Consider the following 26,721-nt stretch of genomic DNA (forward strand, 5'->3'; position numbering starts at 1 on the left):
TAGAGTGCAATGGCAAGATCATAGCTCACTACAGCCTCAACCTCCTGGCTGGCCTTGTTTTAAATGTTGGCTGCCTGCAGATCACTTCCAAGAGAGCCCGGCCTTTGTCACTGCCATTATTTTTGGTGTTGCAGCAATCCATGAGATTTCTTCTTCCGAGAGCACTGTCTCTGCAAGTTTGCAAAGCTGTATTTTGGTACCTCAAGGTAACAAATTGTCATGAAGTTCTTTCAATGCATCTCTGCACCCCCAGAACCAGACAGTTATGGTGGAGAAATGGAAGGCACCCTTCTCCCCAGGCCTGTACTGCACAGTGCTTTCTGGGTTCCAGGGTAGCACTGACAGTGCCCAGAGTCCTACAAAATCTTCAAGGAAACAGCTCTTTCATTATTGGCCACAGCCCCTCTCCTTAAAAGGGATCAAGCCTAGGTCTTACAGAACAGACGTCTTACTGTCTTCCCAGTCTTCCATGCCTGACTTTGGTCTGGTCTTTTTCCTTAAAGCTTATCATGCACTCATGCAAATAGATACCTGGAGACAGTCACAGGGTAAAAAAATCACAGTTCATGCTCAGGGTGGAAAAGCCCCGTGCTGCACAGGCATGTGCTCACTCAGCACACATCTGTGAGCGGATGCTAAGTACACCAGATTCTGAACGAGGTTATAATGACAGAGAGAATAAGACATGGTCCCTAGAAGTTCTGAATCTGGGCTGTGGAATAATCAACTGTGATATAATATTATATGTACCATAGAAATGATATGTGCAAAATATGCTAAAACACAGAGGAAAAAAAAGGCTTCCTAAAGCAGAGGTTCTATAGCAGTAGAGAAGAGCTGAGTACGGCTGGGCACAGTGGTTCACGCCTGTAATCCCAGCACTTTGGGAGGCTGAGTAAGGCAGATCACCTGAGGTCAGAAGTTTGAGACCAGCCGGGCCAATACAGTGAAACTCTGTCTCTACTAAAAGTACAAACATTAGCCAGGCATGTGGCAGGCACTTTTAATCCCAGCTACTTGGGAGGCTGAGGCAGGAGAATGGTTTGAACCCGGGAGGTGGAGGTTGTAGTGAGCCAGTGAGCTGAGATGGCGCCACTGTACTCCAGCCTAGGTGACAGAGAGAAAAAAAAAAAAAAAAGCTGAGTAGAGGAAAGGGAGTTTCTTTAAAGGGCTTGCTGGGAGAAGATAGTTAAATGGTCCTTGAAGCACGAGTTTCTCAGGCAGATGTCAATAGGCATTCCAGGCAGGGGGAAAAGGTGAATGAAGTGTTAAAAGAAGTAATTTCATTCTATAAATTTGATAATTCTATAAATGAGATTTTGTAGAGCAAAATTCTAAGAGGCATCAACATATGAGCAGCAGCTTTTCAGTGAAACCCTTTGAAAAACAAAACTGATGTTGCAAAAGGATTTTATTCATCTTTCTTTTGGTTGCTGAGGGTGAACAATACATAAAATAATAAGAAGAGGAGGAAAAAGGTGATACCAAGCATTTCAACACTGTCTGCTGAGAACGATTTAGGTGAAGAAATTGTGATGAAGATGAATAACATGAGTAGTCCTTTGACAAGTGGCACACCAAGCATTGATTACACTAGACATGGGATGACAGGTTAACCAGTAAGAAAAGTCCAACATTGGCTGGGCGTGGTGGCTCACGCCTGTAATCCCAGCCCTTTGAGAGGCCAAGGTGAGCAGATCACAAGGTCAGGAGATCAAGACCATCCTGGCTAACACGGTGAAACCCCATCTCTACTAAAAATACAAAAAATTAGCCAGGCATGGTGGCGTGTGCCTGTAGTCCCAGCTACTCAGGAGGCTGAAGCAGGAGGATGGCGTGAACCCGGGAGGTGGAGCTTGCAGTGAGTCGAGATCGCACCAATGTACTCCAGCCTGGGCGACAGCAAGACTCTGTCTCAAAAAAAAAAAAGAAAGAAAGAAATGCCACACAGCCCTAAAAAATAATGAAACCATGCCCTTTGCAGCTACGCAGATGCAGCTGGAGGCTATTTTCCTAAGCAAATTAATGCAGGGACAGAAAAACAAATACTACATGTTCTCACTTATAAGTGGAAGTGAAGCTCTGGGCACACATGGACATAAAGATGGGAACAACTGATATTGGGGACTACTGGGGAGAGGGAGGAGGGGGACATGGGCTGAAAAACTAGTGGGTAATATGCTCACTGCCTGGGTAATGGGATCATTGATACCCCAAACCTCAGTATCATGCAATATACCCGTGTAACAAACCTGAGGTCAGGAGTTCGAGACCAGCCTGACCAACATGGTGAAACCTCGTCTCTATTAAAAATACAAAAATTAGCTGGGCACTAAGGTGGTGGGCCCCTGTAATCCCAGGTACTCAGGAGGCTGAGGCAGGAGAATCACTTGAACGCTAGAGGCGGAGGTTGCAGTGAGCTGAGATCATGCCATTGCATTACAGCCTGGACAACAGAGTGAGACTCTGTCTCAAATAAATAAATAAATAAATAGTTGAAAAGAATGTTAACATGTGATTGTCTCGTTCATGATGAGGAAGTCATGACGGGCTGGACAGCAGGCAATCCATATCTCAGTGCTCCATGTTTTGTGGCAATCTGTTCTTACCTTTTCTAAATTTTGAAATAAGAAATTTAAAATGACCTGAAACACAATTTTTGAAGTCAAGCCAGTCTACAGAGAATACATATTTTCCATCCTCTTTTCAAGTCAGACAAGGCAATCTTGCATCTCAGCATCAGCCTCTTGCCTTCATACATCTTACCTCAGTTCAAGGGGATATTTATCTAAAAATAACAAATCTAAACCACAGGAAAATTCATGTGCCCAAAGTATGCAAATCCCTGCTGACTAATAAATCAACAACTTATGTCACAAAGTCCAATAGTTACAATGACCAGAAGTGTTATACTTATGGCATCTTGGATAAGGGAGGCACTGGAGGACAGAAGGTCATTCCTGCAGACAGAGAGCCAGCTACTTTACAAGGAGCTTCAGATTCTTTAAGATCAGAATGACACTCTCCAAATCCAGATTCAATCACTGTTTCATATATTAGTCTTAGTGTAGAAGGGACTTGAAAGCTTCTTGGAAAATGAAGATGATCATGCAATAACAATAACAGACTTTGTGGATTATCATCCAATTGCCTTTTGGAAGCTGGTGTGGTGCTTTAGACATTTTAACTTGTGCAGTCGCTTAGCAGGATTGATTTTTTTTTTCTGAGCATTGTACCAGGTATTCAAAGATTCTCCTTCATTATATGTCTGAAGGTGATAAATACATTTTAGTATGCATGTTTTAGGGAATATAAAACTACATCTGGATCTGGGACACCCTTGAACATCCTCTGGAATGTCCACACACAAAATGACCCAATGGTCTCTTTATTGCAAAAAAGTGATAATTTACTTAACCAGGAACTACTGAAAAGTTTGTTTGGGCCGGGCACGGTAGTTCGCGCCTGTAATCCCAACACTCTGGGAGGCCGAGGCGGGCGGATCACGAGATCAGGAGATCGAGACCATCCTGGCTAACACAGTGAAACCCCGTCTCTACTAAAAATACAAAAAAATTTAGCTGAGCGTGGTGATGGGCGCCTGTAGTCCCAGCTACTCAGGAGGCTGAGGCAGGTTAATGGCGTGAACCCAGGAGTCGGAGCTTGCAGTGAGCCGAGATCGTGCCACTGCATTCCAGCCTGGGTGACAGAGCGAGACTCTGTCTCAAAAAAAAAAAAAAAAAAAAAAGTATGTTTAAATCATTAAAAATTAATCTGTGGACCAATGAGGCATTTAGAGACATTGAACAAGTATCCGCATTTTAAGACATAGCAGAGGTAGTGTAGAGAAATATGAATCCTTTCACTTTTGGATCTGGGAAGAGAAAATATCGACATAAGTTGCTTTTGATATAGATTATAAGATGGCTTAGGATCACCATACCATGATCATATCACACTTAAGCAAGAATCTATGCAACCGTGATGGATCGCCCAGGAACTACAGGGGTGGTAGAATGCTGAAAAACCTTTGCAAGTGTATGTGAATGCATGTGTACTTTCAATATGAGTTGTATAATCAGCATGTAAAGCAGTACTTCTATAAACATGCAAGAAAAAAATGGAAGTCGTAACAATGGCAAACTGCCACATATCAACGACAGCAGCAACAAAAGATCTAGAGCTAAAACCATTAGAATGAAAAAGATACTGCAGAAATACAGTTTTCATGAGCCATTTCAGTCTCTGACAGATCAAACAGATGCCCCTCAAGCTTGGTAATATATTTGAGCAATATAATTTTAAAAAGTAATCTGTATTTATATGTATCTATTATAACCTTTCCAAGGCTAGGATCTTGGATGTGGTCCTTTAATAGCTGGTCACTGGATCTTTGGGGAAAAAAGCCATCTAGCATAAAGGGTAAAGCACTGGAATCCCACAAACAGGTTCACTTCTTGACTCTTCTGTTCACTTAATAAAAGGAAATATTTTGTTTCTCTGAACCTCACTTTCCTCATGAGTAAAATGGGGTAATGGAACAGCTGTCCGTGATAATGCATAGAAAGCCCTGTAACAGTGTCTGCTCCAGTGTGGATGCCCAATGTACATCAGCTCTGATTGCCACAGCAGCAGAGTCCCGTCATCTGCCCTTGCCTTCCTCTGCCAAGGGCCATTACTCAGGCCCCTCCACTGACAGCAGAGACGACTTGCCTGGCATACAATTCATGCCAGTGTTCTCGTATAATGTCACTGATTTCTGTAACTACCGTATCTACCTGTTGTAGTAGGGAGCCACCCCTGAGCTTCTCTTCCTGCTGGGGAGAGACAAGGAAAGAAAGCAGCAGCATCTCCTAGGCAATGGGGACAATTTTATCACTTCTGCTACCTAGATCCCGGAGCTAAGGAGGAAGCTCCCAGGGCACATCAGTGTTCCTAGGTGCTTGCACGTGGTAGCACAGCCTTGCTCTAAAGACCAGTTCTCCAGCCAATTTATTGCTTAACTGTCTAATTCCACCCAGGAATCCGAATGGACTCCCCAGCATCCTAGTTCACTAACTGTGCCTGTATCTGGTTCAGTCGCTGTTTGGACAGATTTTGACTTGTTGCCCACATGGCTTCTTTTTTTTTTTTTTTTTTTTTTGAGACAGAGTTTCGCTCTTGTCGCCCAGGCTGGAGTGCAGTGGCGCGATCTCGATCTCGGCTCACTGCAACCTCTGCCTCCCAGGTTCAAGCGATTCTTCTGTCTCAGCCTCCCAAGTAGCTGGGATTACGGGTGCCCACCACCATGCCCGACTAATTTTTGTATTTTTAGTACAGACGGGGTTTCATCATACTGGTCAGGCTGGTCTCGAACTCCTGACCTCAGGTGATCTGCCCGCCTTGGCCTCCCAAAGTGCTGGGATTACAGGTGTGAGGCACAGCGCCCAGCCGCTTACATGGCTTCTTGCCACATCTGGCCTATGGCTGGTTTCCCAGGAGGTTGTCCAACTCGCACTCCGGCATCATTGAACCTGAATATCGATCTAGCTGAGGCCCCTGATACTACTATATTCTACAGAAAATAAATCTTCTTGGCCGGACATGGTGGCTCATGCCTGTAACCCCAGCGCTTTGGGAGGCCAAGGCGGGCGGATCATGACGTCAGGAGATCAAGACCATCCTGGCTAACATGGTGAAACCCCATCTCTACTAAAAATACAGAAAATTAGCTGGGCATGGTGGCGGGCGCCTGTAGTCCCAGCCACTCGGGAGGCTGAGGCAAGAGAATAGCATGAACCCAGGGGGCAGAGCTTGCAGTGAGCCGAGATCGTGCCACTACACTCCAGCCTGGGCGACAGAGCGAGACTCTGTCTCAAAAAAAAAAAAAAAAAAGAAATCTTCTCTTTCTGAGAGCTCCATAGAACATTTACCAACTACGAATCATGTAGTCAGAAATAAAGAAAATCTTAATAAATTCACAAAAACAGAAATTGGGTAGGCCACATTCCCTAATCACAATGCAATAAAACTAAAAGTAGTTTATTTAAATTATAACCCAAATTACCCCTAAATATTTGGAATTTTTTTAGAAGTATTCTAGGCCAGGCACAGTGGCTCAAGCCTGTAATCCCAGCACTTTGGGAGGCCGAGGCGGGTGGATCACCTGAGGTCAGGAGTTTGAGACAAGCCTGGCCCACATGGTGCAACCCCGTCTCTACTAAAAATACAAAAATTCGTTGTGCCTGGGGGCACGCAACTGTAATCCCAGCTACTCGGGAGGCTGAGGCAGGAGAATTGCTTGAACCTGGGAGGCAGAGTTTGCAGTGAGCCAAGATTGCGCCATTGCACTCCAGCCTAGTTGACAAGAATGAGACTTCATCTAAAAAAATAAAGAAGTATTCTAATAACTAGACAAAGGAGGAGATCAATAATAGAGAACAGTGAGCCCTCGCTATCCATGGGTTCCACATCTGCAGATTCGACCAACTGTAAATCAAAAATATTCAGAAAAAATTCCAGGAAAGTTTATGTTGTTGCTGATTTATACTATGTAGTTAGGCCTATAACTAACATGTATAGACTTTTTTTCTTATCATTATTCCCTAAACAATATAATAACCATTTACATTGTGCTAGGTATTACAAGTAATCTAGAAATGATTTGAAGTATATGGGGCCAGGCGCGGTAGCTCATGCCTGTAATCCTAGCATTTTGGGAGGCCAAGGTGGGCAGATCACCTGAGGTCAGGAGTTCGAGCCCAGCCTGGCCAACATGGTGAAACTCTTTCTCTATTAAAAATACAAAAAAACCTAGCAGAGCATGATGGCACGCACCTGGAATCCCAGCTACTCAGGAGGCTGAGGCAGGAGAATTGCTTGAACCTGGGAGGAGAAGGTTGCAGTGAACTGAGATCGTGCCACTGTATTGCAGCCTGGATGACAGAGTGAGACACTGTCTCAAAAAAAAAAAAAAAAAAAAGCATATGGGAGAATATATGTAGGTAGTATATAATACTATACCATTTTATATCAGGGACTTGAGCATCCACAAATTTTGGCATCTGCAGTGGGCTCCTGGAACCAATATCATTCAGATACTGAGAAATGGCTGTAATACATCATTTAGAAAATAATGAGTACTTATCAAAGCATGAAATGAGGCTAAGCAGGATTGAGAAACGAACTCATAAACTTTAATTGTTTAATTAAAAAAAGAAAAAGCATGCTAAGCTATAAGGATAAAATTACAGGGGAGAAAAGAGTCCCAAGGAAGGAAATAATTGAAAGAAGAAATAATAATAACTTTCTTATAATGAGTGCCTAACATGTTTATAGTCCTTTTATATGCATTATCTAATCCATACAAGATGTCAAATATGGTATTACTACTATTCCATTTTGCAGATGAGAATACTAGTCTCAGCAAGGTTGGGGAGCTTGTCTGAGGCCTCATAGCTCATAAGTTGTGAAAGAAATTTGAGCTCAAGTCAGTATGACTTCAAACATTCCTCTAATTCCACTATCCACTTCAGTCTGCTCTTTGTACTACATTGCATTCATTCAAACACACATTAGAAAATAAACCACATGCAGCCGGGTGCGGTAGGTCACACCTGTAATCCCAGCGCTTTGGGAGGCAAAGGAGGGGTGGATCACGAGGTCAGGAGATCAAGACCATCCTGGCTACATGATGAACCCCGTCTCTACTAAAAATACAAAAAAAAATTTATCTGGGCATGGTGTCGGGCGCCTGTAGTCCCAGCTACTCGGGAGGCTGAGGCAGGATAATGGCGTGAACCCAGGAGGTGGAGCTTGCAGTGAGCCAAGATCGCACCACTGCACTCCAGAGGAAGACTCCATCTCAGAAAAAAAAAAAAAAAAAAAAAAGAGAATAAACCACATGCTGGGTCATTGAAAATAATTGTATAATTAATAAACCTGAGACAAAATGTAATGAACAAAAAATATAATTAATATAGTACTATATCAGATGCCAAGATTTTAAAATATAAGCTGGTAATTTAAAAGTACATAATAATACTTGAGAAAATCTCACTAGAATAATTTTATAAACATATAAAATGACTAAAACTGGCACAATAAATTCTCTATCCATTAGGATTCATTTTGGCTTCAAATGACAGAAAATCCAAAATAACAGTGAAGTTTAGTCCAGCTACTGTGGGACTCCTAAACTCTGTTATTTTGTTGCTCTGCCATCCTCAGCAAGAGGTTCCCACCTCATGACACAAAATGGCTGGGGAGTCTTCAGCCATCACCTTTTTATTTTAGCAAGTAAGAAAAAAGACACAAATTCTTCTTCTAAAGATGATATCCAGAAGTTACGAATATCACTTTTGCATCCACCCTGTGGTAGACAGACTCAAAGATGGTTCTCAAATATCCCAAATACCTTTCTGTAATCCTGTCCCCTGTAGTGTGGGCAGGACCTGTGATTGGTTTCTAACAAAGGATCTGCTAAAGGTGATGAGATGTGACAATTCTCTCCCTTGCTGGCTTAGATGACCTCAGCTGACATATATGAAGAAGCCCAGGTAACAAGGAACCAAGCGTAGCTTCTAGTCAGCATCTAGCAAAGGTCAGAGGCCCTCAATCTGACAGTTCACAAGGAGCTGAATCCTGCCAACAACCACCTGAGCTTGAAAGTGGATTCTTCCCCAGTCCAACCTCAGATGAGACCCCAGACCTGACTGCCACCTTGACTGCGCTTTAAGACAGAGGCTGAAGCAGAGAATAGTTATGTAAGTCCAGAATCTTGACCCACAGAAGTGGAGATAATGAATAGGTTTTGTTTAAGCTGCTATTGTGATAATATTATTACTAGATACGAATACACTCTTCATTCACCAATACTGATTCACATCGCTACACATAGCTGCAAAGGAAGCTGGAAAGTGTAGTCTTTATTCATTGGCTGTATGTAAGCTAAACATCCAAAATTCTACTGCCAAGGAGAAGAGAAGAATGGATACTGGGCCCCAGCCAGGGATCTCTGCTCCAGCAGACTAAGCAAATAACCAGGAGAAAAATAAGAAATGTTATCAGAGGGCTAAGCGCAATAGAATATTTCAAGCCACAATGCCTTCAGTATTAAATTATTGCAAACATTTAAGAAACAAAAAAATCCTTCGTCATTAAAAAAAACTATTCCAAATTAACTTTTGCTGGTGACATGGCAAACTGAAATAATACTTTTAGTAAAATGATTTATAATATGTGTTAAGAGCCATGAAAAGTGTCTATCCTTGACTCAATAATTTCAATTCTATAAGTATATCCCAGAGAAAAATACAATTATAGAGGAATAAATCTATGTAATATACTTATCATTGCACAGAAATATTACTAACAGAAAAAAATTAAAATCACCAAAATATTCGTTAGTATATCAGCCAACAAGTAAATTAGTGTCCACCTTCTTAATAAAATTATCACGTAGTCATTAAAAATAATTACAAAGACTGTTTTGTAGCATAAAATGTAGAACGTAGGCTGGGTGTGGTGGCTCACACCTGTAATCCCAGCACTTTGGGAGCCTGAGGTGGGAGGATTGCTTGAGCCCAGGAGTTTGAGACTATCCTGGGCAACATAGTGAGACTCTGTCTGTACAAAAAAGAAAAAGGAAAAATTAGCCAGCCGTGGTAGTGCACACCTGTAGTCCCAGCTACTTGGAAGCCTGAGGCAAAAGGATCACTTGGGCCCAGGAGGTCAGAGGTTACAGTGAGCTGTGGTCACGCCATCACACTCCAGCCTGAATGACAGAGCAAGACCCTGTCTCAATTTTTTTTAAAGGACAATGTAAAGATGTCAAGTGATGAAAACAGAATTCAAAAAACATTGATTTAAAAAGAATGAATAGCAATACAATAATGACAGAAGTGATTGTTTTGGTGAATAGGATTATTGTTTATTGTTTCCCTCAAATTTTCTAAATTTTCTCTAATTATTTGTATAACTGAAAAATTTTTAAATAACAAACAAAAGATTAAATAACAAAAACAGCTGTATCTATTGGACTTCACTGCCAACATAGCAAACACTTTGGACTACTCTTTGTATATGTTATGTAATTTAATGTGCACATTAACTCCATAAGTCACTACCAATATAGTCCCAATTTTGCAATAGAGGAACCGAAGCCACAAGAAATGTTAAGTTCTTCACCCAGGGACACAGCCAGGACCATGGCAGAGAGCGTTTCAATCCATATATGTCTGACTATAGAATCCAACCTTTAAACCACTGGGCTAAAGAGCAAAGAATAAGTGAAAGAAATACAAATAGCAAGTAACATTTCATGAGAGAAATGAGTGGGTAAGGCAATTGCCCAGGAAATCACATTGAAGGGAGAAATGAATACAGCTCATAAATTCAAAACCAAAAGTCCACAGCCTTCTGGATGTCACAGGGCTTTTGGTATCTTATTTTAATGTTTAGACATTCAACATTTTAAGAGCTCACTCCTTTGTGGTCAAGCCCTTTGAAACAATGAGCTTTATGCATGGCTTGTTTTTGTGCCTAATGATCCGTGGTAGAAGAACTTACTGTCTCGGTGACCTATGTCTCCTGGCGACAGTGAGGCCCACCTGGTCTTCCCAGCATCCCTGTGGTTATGTGGCAGTTTATCAAATGGCCACAAGCACAATAGTGAATCAGTATTGAATGACAATAATTTCAAAGGTAAGTTCAAAAATAAGCTCTTTCTAAAATTCTTTTCATGAGTCATACCACAAGAGTAAAAAACAGATTTTGTGAGCAAGGAGGCACTTCTCTCACACAAATGACAAGTTTTTATATATAATAATAACTTAGAGTTGCTAACCTCCATATGCAGGAATGAAACTATTCTGCATTAGGTCATCAGCAATTCAGCTCTGATCTTTCTATCTGTTTTGAAGAATCTTTCCTTCATCTGAGGTCAATGTTTGTAGGATCAGAATAACATCCTGCATTTTTAATGAGCTTTTCAAATCACATATTTTGCAAAAGGTCATGCCTCCTGTGTTATTTTTATTTCATTTTGGAAGGAAAGTTAAATGTTTATAGCTCAATGGGCAATTTTAAGTTCTTCTACAAGCTCCTGTTCAAAGGAAATACATTAGAGTTTGTGTGTATTCTGTAAACTTGCATTTGGGAGAGAATATGATGTGCATATGTGTCCACATGGTGATCATAATTCCTCTAATATGATACCCTTGGGTTTAATCATACCATGTTAATTCAACTGGACTTAGAGTTCTAATTAATTTAAAATTCTAATACAAATTTTAATGAATTCCTAAGCAAAAGACCTTCCTTGTTCTTGAATAGGACATTTCAACATCATAATGATGTGAGTTCTCCCTGAGTTTAGTTATAAATATAATGCAATCATAGTTTTTAAAATAAGCTTTTATTTTTCTGGAGGTAGGCAAGTGGTAACAACATTCTTATAGAAAAATAAATAAGCAAGAATAGCTAAGGAAGCTCTGAAAAGGAGGAACTGTGAAAGTGATTAGCCTTCTTAGGTTGTAAAACATACTACAAAACCTCTGTAATTAAAGTAGTGTGGTATTGGCATATAAATAGATAAACAGACCAATGGGAGTGGAATAGAAGTCTAGATCTTAACTGCATATGGAAACTTAGAGTGTGATAAACAGAACATTTCAAATTACTAGAGCAAAGGTGGATTTTTCAAATACATGGTATTGAGACAACTGGTAGCCATTTGGAGAAAGATGAAATTAGATCCATTCCTTACACCAAACACACACACATTCACACACACATCCACACACACACACAGAGGCACACACACGTACACATGAAGATCAGAGCTCTAAATATAAGAAACAAAACCATGAAAGTACTAGAAGAAAGCAGGGGCTGGGCATGGTAGCTCATGCCTGTAATCCCAACATTTTGGGAGGCTGAGGCGGCCAGATCATGAGGTCAGGAGTTTGAGACTAGCCTGGCCAACATGGTGAAACCCCGTCTCTAATAAAGATACAAAAATTAGCCAGGTATGGTGGCGGGCACCTGTAATCCCAGCTACTCTGGAGCCTGAGGCAGGAGAATTGCTTGAACCCAGGAGGCGGAGGTTGCAGTGAGCCAAGATTGTGCCACTGCGCTCCAGCCTGGGTGACAGAGCAAGACTCCGTCACGAAAAAAAAAAAAAAAAGGAAGAAGAAAGCAGGAGTTACTTCCTCTATCATATGGATGAAGGAGAAGGCAAACTAGGACTCCAAATCCAAATGCAATGACATCAAAGACTGATAAAGTTGACTACATTAAAAATTTTTTGAATGACAAAAATACATCATAAATGAAGTCAAAAGACAAATGACAAATATGTTGTAAATATTTGCAATATGTAGCTAATATCTCTAAGAAACTGTTGAAAATTGAGAGGGGAAAATGAAGACCAAAACTCTATAGAAAAATAGGAGAAGACATAACAAACAATTAAAACACAACAAAACATACAAAAATGTCCTTTAAACCTATGAAAATATATTCAACTTTGTTCATAATAATATACACAAAATAAAATCTCACTGATATACAATTTTTCACCTATCAGGCAGAAATTCAAAGTTTAATTATATCTTTCGGACAAAACTGTGGGGGAAATAGACTCTCCCTCAGCCATACAGCATGGGGAGACATATGAAATGGTAAACCAAGTTGAGTGGAATTTAGCAATATGTAACAAAACTACACACGCATTTACCCTTCAGCGAATTCAGCAATCTCTCTTCTATAGACCTACCCTGAACATACATCTACAACAATATAAAAATACAAAAGCATAGGTTATTCATTATTTGTCATTGCAAATTATTGTCAATTACCTACATGCCCAATATTGGAAACTGGTTCGATATTGATACATACAGCCAATGGAGTACTATGCAGTGGGGAAAAAAAGAACAGGAAAGATCTTTATAAACATATGTGGAGTTATTTTCAAGATAGTTCGTTAAGTTAAAAAAATCAAAGTGCAAAAGAGTTTATGTAATACATTGTCTTTTGTGTAAGAAATATGGGGCAATAGGAAAACATATATGTATCTGCTTACTTTTGCAAAACACACGTATGTACAATGAATTAAGCATAGAACAATGAAATTTTTTACCTATGAGGGATGAAGGAAATAGGATAAGAAAACTAAAGAAAAGAATGAGATGTTTATCAGTAAATCTTCATATATAGGTATGACTTTTGAAAGCAGGTCAACAAATTAATATGTTAAATCAACAAGAATGAGGGGAAAAAACCTAAAAAATAATGTATTTGGAAATAAATGATATAAAGAGTATTACAAACAAAAAACATACCACATTGAGGGAGGAAAGTATGTACTAATACAGTGATTTGGTTTGACCCTGTGTCCCCACCCAAATCTCATGTTGAACTGTGATCCCGAGTGTTGGAGGTGTGGCCTGATGGGAGGTGATTGAATCATGGTGGTGGTTTCTAATGGTTTAGCCCCCCCCCCCCCCAGTTCTGTCTTGTAATTGAGTTATCATGAGATCGGGTTGTTTAAAAGTGTGTAGCATGTCCCCTTCACTCTCTCTCTTGCTGGCCACGTGAAGATAGGCCTGGTTCCCCTCCACCATCCTGAGGCCTCTCCAGAAGTAGAAGCCTGTAGAGCCCACAGAACCATAGCCAATTAAACCTCTTTTCTTTATAAATTACCCAGTCTCAGGTAGTTCTTTAGAGCATGGGGCAACACAGAGAGAACAGACTTACACATGGGGAGAACGAACTAATACAGAAAATTGGTACCAGACAAGTGAGGCATTGCTATAAAGATACCTGAAAATGTGAAAGCAGCTTTGGAACTGGGTATTGGGCAGAGGTTGAAACCATTTGGAGGGTTCAGAAGTGGACAGGAAGATGAAGGAAGGTTTGGAGCTTCCTAGAGACTTGTTGAATGGTTGAGACCAAAATGCTGATAGTGATAGGGACAGTGAAGTCCAAGCTAAGGAGGTTTCAGATGGAGAGAAACTTATTGGGAACTGGACTAAAGGTCACTCCTGCTATGCTTTAGCAAAGAGGCTGGCGGCATTATGCCCCTGCTCTAGGGATCTGTTGATTGTCGAACTTGAGAGAGATGGTTTAGGGTATCTGATGAAAGAAATTTCTAAGCAGCAAAGTGTTCAATATGTGACTTGCCTGCTTCTAACAGCATGCACTAATATGTGTGCACAAAGTGATTATCTGAAATTGGAACTTATATTTAAAAGGAAAGCAGAGCATATAAGTTTAGAAAATTTGCAGCCTGACCATGTGGTAGAAAAGAAAAAAACATTTTCTGGGGAGGAACTCAAGCCTACTGTAGAAATTTGCATAAGAGGAGCAAAATATTAATAGCCAGCCAGTCACGGTGGCTCATGCCTGTAATCCTAGCACTCTGGGAGGCTGAGGTGGGAGGATCATGAGGTCAGGAGATCAAGACCATCCTAACCAACATGGTGAAACCCCATCTATACTAAAAATACAAAAATTAGCTGGGCGTGCTGGCATGTGCCTGTAGTGCCAGGTACTCAGCAGGCTGAGGCAGGAGAATCATCTGAACTCAGGAGGCGGAGGCTGTGGTGAGCTGAGATCGTACCACTGCACTCCAGCCTTGGCTTCAGAGCAAGACTCTGTCTCAAAAAAAAAAAAAAAAAAAAGTTAATAGCCAAGACAATAGGGAAAATGCCACTGAGACATTTCAGGGACCTTTGTGGTGGCCCCTCCCATCACAGGCCTGGAAGTGTAGGAGGGAAAAAATGATTTCATCGGTCAGGTCCAGGGATCTGCTGCTCTGTGCATCCTCAGGACATAATGCTCTGCATCATGGATACCTCAGCTCCAGCCATGGCTAAAAGGGGCCAAGGTATAGTTCTGGCCATTGCTTCAGAGGGTGCAAGGCCCAAGCCTTGGTAGCTTCTACACAGTGTTAAGCCTGCCGGTGCCCAGAGGGCAAGAATGAGGCTTGGGAGCCTCCACCTAGATTTCTTTTCTTGTTTGTTCTTAAAGTGAAAGCAAGTTTATTAAGAAAGTAAAGGAATAAAAGAATGGCTACTCCATAGGCAAAGCAGCCCTCCACCTAGATTCCAGAGGATACATGGAAACACCTGGATGTCCAGGCAGAAGTCTGCTGCAGTGATCACAGACTAAGTGATCACAATTAACACCAGTAATGAGGGACAGATGGGCATCGTGTACCAGCAGATACAATGCTCAAGGAGAACGTCTACTAGGGCAGTGCAGAGGGGAACTGTGTGGTTGGAGCCCCCACATCGAGTCCCCACTGGGGTACTGCCTAGTGGATCTTTGAAAAGAGGGCCACCATGATTTAGACCCCGGAATAGTAGATCCACTGACAACTTGCATTGTGTGCCTGGAAAAGCCACAGGCACAAAACACCAGCCCATAAAAGCAGGTATGGAGGCTGTACCCTGCAGAGTCACAGGGGTAGAGCTGCCCAAGGCCTTGGGAGCCCATCCCTTGCATCAGTGTGGCCTGGATGTGAGACATGGAGTCAAAGGAGATTATTTTGGAGCTTTAAGATTTAATGACTGCCCTGCTGGGTTTCAGACTTGCATGGGGCCTATAGCCCCTTTGTTTTGGCCAATTTCTCTCTTTTGGAAAGGAAGTATTTACCCGCTGCCTGTACCCCCATTTTATCTTGGAGGTAAATAACTCCTTTTTTATTTTATAGGTTCATAGGCTGAAGGGACTTGCTTTGTCTCTGATGAGATTTTGGACTTAGACTTTTGAGTTGATGCTGGAATGAATTAAGACTTTGGGGAACTGTTGAGAAGGGACGATTGTATTTTGCAATGTGAGAAGGACATGAGATTTGGGAGGGGCCAGGGGCAAAATGATATGGTTTGGATCTGTGTCCCCACCCAAAACTCACGTTGAATTGTTATCTTGAGTGTCGGAGGTGGGGCCTGGTGGCAGGTGATTGGATCATGGGAGCGGTTTCTAATGGTTTAACACCATTCCCCTAGTGCTGTCATAATAAAGTTATCATGAGAATTGGTTGTTTTAAAGTGTGTAGCACTTCCCCCCTTAACTCAATCTCAATGTCTCTCCTCTCTCCTCCTTCTTCCTCTCCTTCTCTCTCTCCTCCTGGCCATGTGAAAAGGTGCCTGCTTTTCCTTCACCTTCAGCCAGGATTGTGTTTCCTGAGGCCTCCCCAGAAACAGAAGCCTGTACAGCCTGCAGAACCATAAGCCAATTAAACCTCTTTTCTTTATAAATTACCCTGTCTCAGGGGGTAATTTATAGCAATAGGAGAACAGACTAATACATACAGGGAACATTTGAACACAGTCCTTTAGTTATATACCCTCAGTCTAGGGGAAAACTGCAAACAAATCTTGAGCTTCTTAGAGGGTTTTATGGTTTTTTGTTTTGTTTTCTTTTTTGTTTTTCATAGTGGTTTTAGAATAGAAATTCTGAAGTCATTTTATATGTATTGTGGAATCGAGCAAAAAAGCATATATGATGATATTATTGGGAGCCAGGATACTCGCTGTGGAAGAAGGAAGATATAAAAATGTAGAGTTGAGAAAGGCAAGAAAGAACACTATGGAGGGATTGGGTTGAAATTGGAAGTATCAGTATAGACTCATATTTCAAGTATATTAAAATTATGGATATTTTCTAGTACTATCTGCTAAAAGGACCTAAAAGCAATTAACACATCTAGTAGCCAGATATTCATTTGTAAATACCATGGCTACATTGAAGGAGTTCTCACTGGCTAAACTTAAAAAAATTGGGGCATCAGAATGTTTATTTATGAATGGACATGTAAATAAATGACTCATGAACTATGAATCCTTACTGATAATAAAGAACTAGATAGCCCAGGCATGGTGGTTCATGCCTATAATCCCAACACTTTGCAGGGCCAAGGCAGGAGGATTGCTTGCACCCTAGGAGTTGCAGATCAGCCTCAGCAACACAGCAAGACTCCCATCTCTACAAAAAATTTTTAAAAATTTGGGTGCAGAGGCACATGCCTGTACTCCCAGTTACTTGGGAAGCTGAGGTAGGAGAATCGTTTGAGCCTAGGAAATCAAGGCTCTAGTGAGCTGTGATCACACCATTGCACTCCAGCCTGGGTAACAGAGCAAGACCTTGTCTCAAAAAAAAGTAACTAAATAATAATAATAAAGAGACAGATGGTAGATAGAAAGGTAGGTAAGTAGATAGACAGATAGATGATAGATAGATAGATAGATAGATAGATAGATAGATAGATAGATAGATAAAGAGTTCATTCATCTAGGAGAATTTGAGCATGAAAGTAAATAAGAACTGTATTGGATGATGATCCTTTACCAGAACAGGAGCCCTGAGTCTATACTGATGATAGACAACCAGGCAGAGAGAGAGATAGAAGAGAAAGAGAGGAGAGTGAGGAGGAAGAGTTCATTCATAAAGCTCATTCATTAAAAATAAAACTAGTGATTTTTAACTGTATCACTCCCTGCCAACTGATAAATGTGCAGGAAGTAATGGAGTTAAAAACCATTATTTTGCAATGATCACAATGAAGATTGTTTTGGGTAAGAATCAACAATAGATGCTAAATCTGAGGTAGAAAGGGAGTTTGATGAGGAGCAGTTTATTTATCTGGTCTTACTGTGCCTCCCCACAGAATATTTCGTGGTTGTAAGGGCAAATAGTGATAATGCAGTGGAGAAACTGGACAGCATCTAAACTAAGTGATCACAGTTAACACCGGTAATGAGAGGCAGATGGGCGTTGTGTGCCTGCAGATACAATGCTCCAAGAGGATACAATATCAGGGTTTTTTTGTTTGTTTGTTTTCTGGCCATCAATGCAAAACTTGAATCTAATCATGAAGAAACATCAGACAAATGCAAACTGAAAAACATTATGTAAAATAACTGGCCTGTTGCCTTCAAAAGTACCAACGTTATGAAAGATAAAGAAAGACAGGACAATTACAGATTAAAGGAAAATAAAGAGATGTGACAATTTAACATCATACCTGACACTGGACTGTATCCTGAAGCGAAGGGGGAAAAAAAACCATGGTATAAAGCTCTCATCAGAACCACTGACAAAATTGGAATATGTCTTTGATAAAGCATTTATTATGTCTATGTTGAATTTCCAAATTTTGTAACTACTGTGATTACATGTTCTAAACACAGTGATAGTCAACATACTCTATATAATAATGTGTGTTTTGTGTGTATGTGCATGTGTGGAGAGAGAGAGAGAACAAATGAGGTAACATTGAAACTGACCCAATAGTCTCATAGACCATTATTTTGGATAGACATAGAAATTGACCCTTCTGGTATTAAAGCTTAAAACTTAAATTTGTTTTATCTGAGTTCCTTCTTCAGGCCTCTCAAAAAGTACCAAAGAACTGAAACTCACCAGATCACCATATCCAGACAATGAGATGCCAGACCCCTCATCCTTCATAATTGCTTCCTTACCTCTCCCTAATTCCTGTTTTTCTTTTTCTTTTTCTTTTTTCTTTTTTTTTTTTTTGAGATGGAGTCTTGCTGTTGCCCAGGCTGGAGTGCAGTGGTACAATCTTGGCTCACTGCAAGCTCTGCCTCCGGGGTTCACGCCATTCTCCTGCCTCAGCCTCCCGAGTAGCTGGGACTACAGGCGCCCGCCACCACACCCAGATAATTTTTTGTATTTTTAGTAGAGACAGGCTTTCACTGTGTTAGCCAGGATGGTCTCGATCTCCTGACCTCGTGATCCGCCTGCCTCGGCCTCCCAAAGTGTTGGGATTACAGGCGTGAGCCACCGTGCGCGGCCCTAGTTCTTGTTTTTCTAAGCAACCACCTGCTTCCTGTTGACCAACTCCTTTTCCTTACCCCTTCCCTAGTTCCTGTTTTCCCACACATTGTTACATTTCTTCCCTGCTACATAAATCCCTAGTTTTAGTCAGTCACGGAGATGAATTTGAGATTGATCTCCCATCTCCTCCACTGGAGCACCTGATTAAAACCTTCTTCCTTGGCAATACCCATTGTCTCAGTGATTGACTTTCTGTGCACCAAGCAGCAGGACTTAGAGCGAACCCCTGCTGTTTTGGTAACAACATATTAAAAACAATTGGTGCATTTGAATAAAGAGTATATGGAAATTCTTTGAATATACTGATACGCATATAAATTTCTGAACAGGTCAAGACTTCCTTTTTTCTCATTCTCACTCAGCTTGGACAATTCTCTTAAATGAAAGACAATGTTTTATGTTCCTGTCTCATCTTCATGTTTGACTAGAAGAACCTTTTCCTGGCTGGGTGCAGTGGCTCATACTTGTAATCCAAGCATTTTTGGAGGCCGAGGCAGATGGATTACCTGAGGTCAGGAGTTCGAGACCAGCCTGGCCAACATGGCGAAACCCCGTCTCTACTAAAAGTACAAAAATTAGCCAGGCTTGGTGACAGGCCCTGTAATCCCAGCTACTTGGGAGGCTGAGGCATAGAATTGCTTGAACCCAGGAGGCGGAGGTTGCAGTGAGCCAAGACTGTGCCACTGCACTCCAGCCTGGACAACAGAGCAAGGCTTCATATCAAACAAAACAAAACAAAACAAACAAACAAAAACAAAAAACTTCCTTTACCGATACCTTTATATGTTGTTTCATCTTACAATTTTATTTTGAGGTTGGTAAGAGAAGATTTTTCTCTTCCCGGTTGACAAATGAAAAACAAAAACAAAAGACTAGAGTCTGAAAAGAGAATGTTCTTGCCAGAAATTAGTCAAGGAGAAGGGGAGGCCCGATGTGGATTTTGCACTAGGACTCTGGCCTCTCGGAGACAGCAGAGACATAGTGATGGTTTGGAGCAGGGTATGACCCAAGGAAAGCGGAGGTTCAGGGATTTTTCTGAGCAGCCCTGCTGCGATAATGAGCTTACTACTTCCTGGGCACTTCCCAGGAGAACCAGATTCCATCAAAGAGGTAGCACCTGAGCTCAAGGTAGGTTCGGCTATTATTCTGACCTGGAGACCATCCTCCCTCTCTTCCCTAACAAGGCCACACAATGATAATTATAATGACTTTTTTCTATTCTTCCTAGACTCATTTCTATTTAGTTAAAAATGCGCTTCCCTAATGATTCATTTATCAGCCTGTTCCTGTATTTAATCATGCTTTACCAACACCCCCCAAAAACTGTTTGAAATTAATTGTTATCCACCAAGGCCCAAGCCTCTCATATTCTCACCTTATTGCGCAGTACAGCATTGCCTTAAGTTATAGCAGTAATTAAACTGTGCTTTAATTAAGTAAGCCCTACCCTGCTGTTGTAACAGTCCCATTCAGGCAATTTCCTTCAAGTAATTTCCTTCATTTCAGTATTATTACTCACACCTACTGGGGCTAGAGGACTATATATGCAAGCACAGGGTGAGATTTTGTGTTGTCTTTGGGTGTTGATTAACCACCTTGGCAACATTGGTAATTTCTCCAGCTCTATAAAATCTAGATCCTTGTTTTCTCCCTCCCAAATCTCTTCTGAAAAATTAAGAAAGCAAGCCTTTCTGCCATTCTTCAACTCAACTGTAATCAGTCTATAAATCTCTAGACCCAGGGAAGAATTGATATTTATAGCTCTTGCTGTTATTCACATTAGAAAACTTGGCAGACTGGAGGATACAAACTTTGAGCGTCTACCGTGAAGCACCACAGTGTGGGAGTCCTCGGATCTCTACTGAGTTACAGAAAACATGAAGAGTTTGGTACAACTGTGCTCTGTCAGCTTTGCAAATCGAGTGCTATTATGTTTTCCAGGCCTGGGTGGCCTAAACCAACACAGTCAAGGTCTCTCTTGCTCTGAGATGCATGCCTCTGTAGGTTCTGGGTTTTTTTTTGTTTTTTTGTTTTTTTGAGACAGAGTCTTGCTCTGTCGCCCAGGCTGGAGTGCAGTGGCGCGATCTTGGCTCACTGCAAACTCTGCCTCCCGGGTTCACGCCATTCTCCTGCCTCAGCCTCCCGAGTAGCTGGGACTACAGGCGCCTGTCACCATGCCCGGCTAATTTTTTTTGTATTTTTAGTAGAGACGGGGTTTCACCGTGTTAGCCAGGATGGTCTCGATCTCCTGATCTCGTGATCTGCCCGCCTCTGCCTCCCAAAGTGCTGAGATTACAGGCATGAGCCACCGTGCCCAGCCCGTGCCTCTGTAGGTTTTTTATGGCTAAGGCCAGGCCCCAGGTCAGTCACTGCCTTGTGACTGGGAGTCAGATTAGGCATTTCTGCTTGGTCTACCGGTGACCCAACCCAGTAACTACAGGGGACAGGGTGACCAACCAACCTGGTTTACCTGGGATTGAGAGATTTCCAGGGACTTGAGACTTTCAGTGCTAGAATCAAGACAGTCCTGGGAAAAATGAGACAGGTGGTCACTCTGAGGTTGGATCCCTAAGGGGAGGAGTCTGTCTTTTTTTGAGACAGAGTCTTACTCTGTCACCCAGGCTGGAGTGCAGCAAGATGATCTCTGCTCACTCCAACCTCTGCCTCCTGGGTTCAAGTGATTCTTGTGCCTCAGCCTCCCGAGTAGCTGTGATTACAGGTGGGCACTGCCAAGACCAGCTAGTTTCTGTATTTTTAGCAGAGACATGGTTTCTCCATGTTGCTCAGACTGGTCTCGAGCTCCTGATCTCAAGTGATCCTCCTGCCTTGGCCTCCCAAAGTGCTGGGATTACAGGTATGAGCCACTGTGCCCAGCCAGAAGGGGTCCTTTCCTAATGTACTGTGCCCAAAGAAGCATAGCAGCTTGGGCTAGGATGGAACAACCACTGATGACAAATTATATGGAATGATCAGGGACTTCCTATGGTTGGGGCCAAAATACAGAAAATGTATTTTTCCCCATTTGGGGAGCAGATACTCCTCAAGCCGACAGCAGCATTCCTGTTCTCAGTGACCAGTCCATTCTGACTAAAGGGCAGGCAGGAACTGGGTAAGACACCCATTCCCAGCATGCACAGAGAAGGGTAGGAAAGATTTACTAGAGAGTCAAGTGGGTCTAAGTTTGAGAGAAACAGGTTGAGAGGGCAACACAGAGCTCCAAACCCAGGAGGACTCAGGAGGGCTAAGCAAATAGCAGATTTGTTTTGTTTTGTTGTTGTTGTTGTTGTTGTTTTTGAGACAGGGTCTTGCTCTGTCACCCAGGCTGAAGTACAGTGGCGCAATTATAGCTCACTGCAATCTTGAATTCCTGGCTTCAAGCAGTCCATTCACCTCAGCTTCCCAAAGTGCTGAGATTCCAGGCATGAGCCACTGTGTCCAGCCAAAAAGTAGATTTATAATCCAAGATAAACACACTGGGCCTGTGGATCTCAAACTTGATTCTAAGAATTCTCTGAGGTGCTTATTACATTATGAGGAATAACTGGCATTTATCAAGCCTTACTATGGGTCTGGCACCATTCTAGGCACTTTCAACTGGTTTACTCATTTAATCCTTTCTGTGGGGATGGTATTAAGGTGATTATCACCATCCAACCAATGAGCCAGAGGAAAGTTAAGTAATTTTCCCCAAGATTACACAAAGATTAAGGGAAGGAGCAGAGAATCTCTCCAGAGCTTGTGTTCTTAGTCACTGCATTATATTCCTTCTTATAGGCTATTGGTCTTCCTTGGTTAAAATACAGATGTCCAGGCCCAGCCATATTTAAAAGTTTGGGGTGAGATTCAGGGATCTGCATTTTTAACAATAGCTAAAGTGATTATGCAGGGGTAAGCAATATCTTGGGGGTCAGGGGAGGTCTTTGACCCAACGGGCATGCGTAGGAAATCCAGGATAGTAAGTGAGTTTACAGCAAGTTCTAATTCTGGATCTCTCAGTCTGGTCTGCCCACTCTGGCAGTGGATTTTTCTACCTCCATCAGGATTGATTTGTAAGTGGGGCAGGACTGAGGGCGAATGATTCTTAACTGGGACTAGCAGAGGCAGGGACTAGCAACACCTCCTCCCTTCGGCCTGTCGGTGAATTTGCTTGGAGAGAAGACGTTGCAAGAACTGAGCGCTAAAGGTGCGTGGCCAAACACGAACTAGTAAACGTCCTGAAGCACCCTTGGGACTGTGACTTTTAACTCTTGGAGATGAGGTAGTTCTCTGAGCTGAAAAGTGGTAGTAGCCCATGGGAACTGTTTGAAACACAATAAAGAAATGTTGGTGACCGAGCACAGTGGCTCACGCCTGTAATCCCAGCACTTTGGGAGGCCTTGGTGAGTGGATCACGAGGTCAGGAGTTTGAGGCCAGAGTGACCAACATGGTGAAACCCTGTCTCTACTAAAAATACAAAAATTAGCTAGGCGTGGTGGCGGGCACCTGTAATCCCAGCTACTTGGGAGGCTGAGGCAGGAGAATCACTTGAACCTGGGAGGTGGAGGTTGCAGTGAATGGAGATAGCACCACTGCACTGTAGCCTGGGTGACAGAGCAAGACTCTGTCTCAAAAAAAAAAAAGAAAGAAAAAAGAAAAAGAAATGTTGGCCTGCCTGGCATGATTTTCAGTCAAACACAGAATCAGTGTAAAAGCCTTCTGGTTAGCTATGTGGTCTGAGCAGAGAAACATGGACGATTGTCTTCCTAATCTGAGGTTCAGAAAAACAGCCTCTCTGCCTTTTTCTTTAAACAGGGAATTCTTATTCCCTGACTCTTCTCAAACATTAGTATTTGCATTTCCTGAGTGGCAGATCAGGATCACTGTGCTTTGAACAATTGATCGTGGTCCTCTGGATGTTTGCAGTGCTGAGTGCATTGGGGTTTGTGTGTGTGTGTGTGTGTGTGTGTGAGAGAGAGAGAGAGACAGAGAGAGGGAGAGAGGAGCACAGTAGCTTGTGCAAAGACCTCCTTTGCTATAGAAGCCTGATTCCAAACCTGTCTTCTTTCCCAGAAGTAATTACAATACACATTGCTGCTTCTCTTCAATGTGCCTGTGTTCTGGAAGCTGTGTGTCTCCAGCTAAGGAGAGCAGAGCCTGTTATCTTTCCTCAGTCCACCAGCAAGCTTTATATGGCCTTGGAGAATTGATGGAAATCACATAGGTTACCGCTTCTTTCTCCTACCCTGTTCGTGGAGATTTTTAGATAATTCCACCACAGCAGACAGACTGCTGCTCCTGATCAAAACTCCACAGATTCTCTCGGCAGAGTGTTCACCTGCCCGCCGGCCTTTTGTAGAGGGTAAGATAATAAAGAAAAATTAGCATTCTACCGAGATCTTTCTTCTCATAACAGGCTCAGCAGCTGGCTCTTCCTGCTGGGCTTTTCCCCAACTTTATCTTTGTGATTTGTGAAAGAAAAAAAGAAAGGAAGAACAATTAGAAGCATCATTTTAAGGTGTGTGCGCCTGGTGGAACCCTTTTAAGTGACATTCAGAAGACTTGGTTACCCACAATCCCTTGTGCCCCGGGCTGGTCTGGCCCAGATTTTTTGTTTCAATGACACTCATTCTTCAGCTTGGCCATTGTGCTTTGGTCTCTTCTCCAATGACAATACCCAGGGAATAAAACAGCTTGCTTCTTTTTTCTGTCTTTATTTTAAGGGCAATTCCCCTAGTCCTTTTATTCAATCACAGAAAAAAAAAATGTTTGTTCTCATCAATGGTTCTGCTTGACTAAGACTAACCACAGGCAGGTATAGAGACAGATCTTAAAGCTGGTGGCCAGGAAACATTTTACCCTCTGTAGGTGAGCCGCTGTCTAAAAAATGCTCAATCTGCAGAAATCTGAACTTTGAAACATACTGACAGCAATTAAAGGTAGTCCTTCCAAAAAGGAATTCTTCCCAAGATTGATTTCTATAGGTAGTCACATACAGATCATTTACTATAATTGAGAGACTGATGGAAATTCACTGGATAATAAAAATTAATTTGGAGAGAAATTTGAAATCAACCTGTCAGAACAACCAAAAAATTAAAATCTCTCAGAGATGTAAATCCTTTGGACTATAATGAAAGCCTATGCTAAAATAACATTTCATATATAAAAATCTAAACCATATTTTTTGTTTTTATAGCTAAAGTCTATAAAACTTGATGAACTGAATTTGAGTAATTTTGTTTTTAAAGCTAAAGTCTGATAACATTTGATTGATTTATAGAGGCTCATCCATAAGTACAAGAAACAAACTAATGTAACCATATCATTACTCATTTTCTCATTCCGTCATGTCATCATTTCCAACGAGGACAGAAATGCAAATTAGATTCATATCAAGTGGAAGGAAAAAATATTCTTTTCTGTTTGAAAAAAGGCAGTCATAGAAAGAACCACCCAAAAGTTTTATGATTTTCTTCTGTTTCTCTTAAACATCTTGACAATCCAATAGATATAAAATGGTATCTTATTCTTTGACCTTATTTCTCTATAAAAAATACTTTTACATATGTTTTTGGTTATTCAGATTTTCTCCTCTGTGAATGGCCCTAAATTAGTATTATGGTTGTCTTTTTTAATTTGTTAATAAGAGTAAATCTATATTACAGATATCTATATTACAGATTTATGTTATCCAATACAGTAGCTACCGGCCACATGTGATTGTTGAGCACATAAACTGTGGCTAATTCAAACTAAAGTGTGTTCTAAGTGTAAAATTGACACTGTGTTTTAAAAAACATTACAAGATTTAAAAATGTTGCAAAATAAAGAATGTAAAGTAGCTTATTAATAATTTTATAATGATTATATGTTGAAATGGTAGTAAGGGTACTCAGTTAAACAGAAGATATTATTGAAATGAACTTCACTTGTTTCTTTTTTACATGATGCTGCTAGAAAAGTTTTTAACACTGCTTTTTAATGACATTACAAGATAATTTTAAAATATGTGTCTAGCAAGCCAGATAGCAAAATAAGAAGCCTCAGACCCTCCTTCTCCTCACAGAGACACCGATTCCACAATACACAGAATCATTCCCTTAATGAGAAATCCTGAAAAAAGTTATGAGGTTCCCGCACCCCAGATGCACAAAATCAGCCACGTTAATTTGTGGCACTACTCACCATAGTGCCTTTCCCTGGCTCAATGCAGTGTAATTGTAAGAAACTCTTCAGGGGCTTCTCCCTGGGGAGGCAAAGAGAAGATTGAAACATATATCCAACATGCAGACTTTTCGGGGGTTGCCCAAGAAACTGGTTTCTATCTTACCTGAATCTAAGCATTAACATGAGAGAGAGCCAGGAGGGCAATGAGAGCAAATGTAGGCCAGGCGCGGTGGCTCACACCTGTAATCCTAGCACTTTGGGAGGCCGAGGCGGGCGGATCACTTGAGGTCAGGAGTTTGACATCAGCCTGGCCAACGTGGTGAAACCCTGTCTCTACTAAAAATACAAAAATTAGCTGGGCATGGTGCCTCACGCCTGTAATCCCAGCTACTCATGAGGCTGAGGCAGGAGAATTGCTTGAACCTACGTGGCGAAGGTAGCAACTGGTGACTACACTGTAGCCTGGGTGACAGAGTGAGACCCTGTCTCAAAAAACAAACAAAAAACAAATGTGAAGTTTGGACTAGCATATACTCAATTGATGTCAGGATGGAATGAGCGGGAAAAACCTCCCAACTCCTGGCTTCTCCCTGAGGAGGGAAAGAGTTGGAATGTGTATCCAATGTTACTGCTTTTCCAGGAGTTTCCCAAGAGACTGGTTTCTGTCTCATCTGACTCAAAGCTCTGACAGGAACTGGCACACTCTAGAAGCCTGGAAGTTGTTG

At 41.6% G+C, this 26,721-nt stretch overlaps 1 long non-coding RNA gene across 1 annotated transcript; it reads right to left on the reverse strand.

The window, feature by feature from the left end:
• Positions 1-1,822: 1,822 nt before the first annotated feature.
• On the reverse strand, positions 1,823-26,212 carry LOC134810813 (uncharacterized). Its single transcript, XR_010159406.1, has 3 exons — positions 26,160-26,212; positions 26,015-26,075; positions 1,823-1,910 (listed from the first exon to the last, which is right to left on the reverse strand). It is a non-coding gene; the product is annotated as an uncharacterized LOC134810813 (long non-coding RNA).
• Between the last annotated feature and the right edge of the window lie 509 nt (positions 26,213-26,721).

The sequence above is a fragment of the Pan troglodytes genome, chromosome 7 (genome assembly GCF_028858775.2).
Source record: "Pan troglodytes isolate AG18354 chromosome 7, NHGRI_mPanTro3-v2.0_pri, whole genome shotgun sequence".
NCBI classification, from domain to species: Eukaryota; Metazoa; Chordata; class Mammalia; order Primates; family Hominidae; genus Pan; species Pan troglodytes.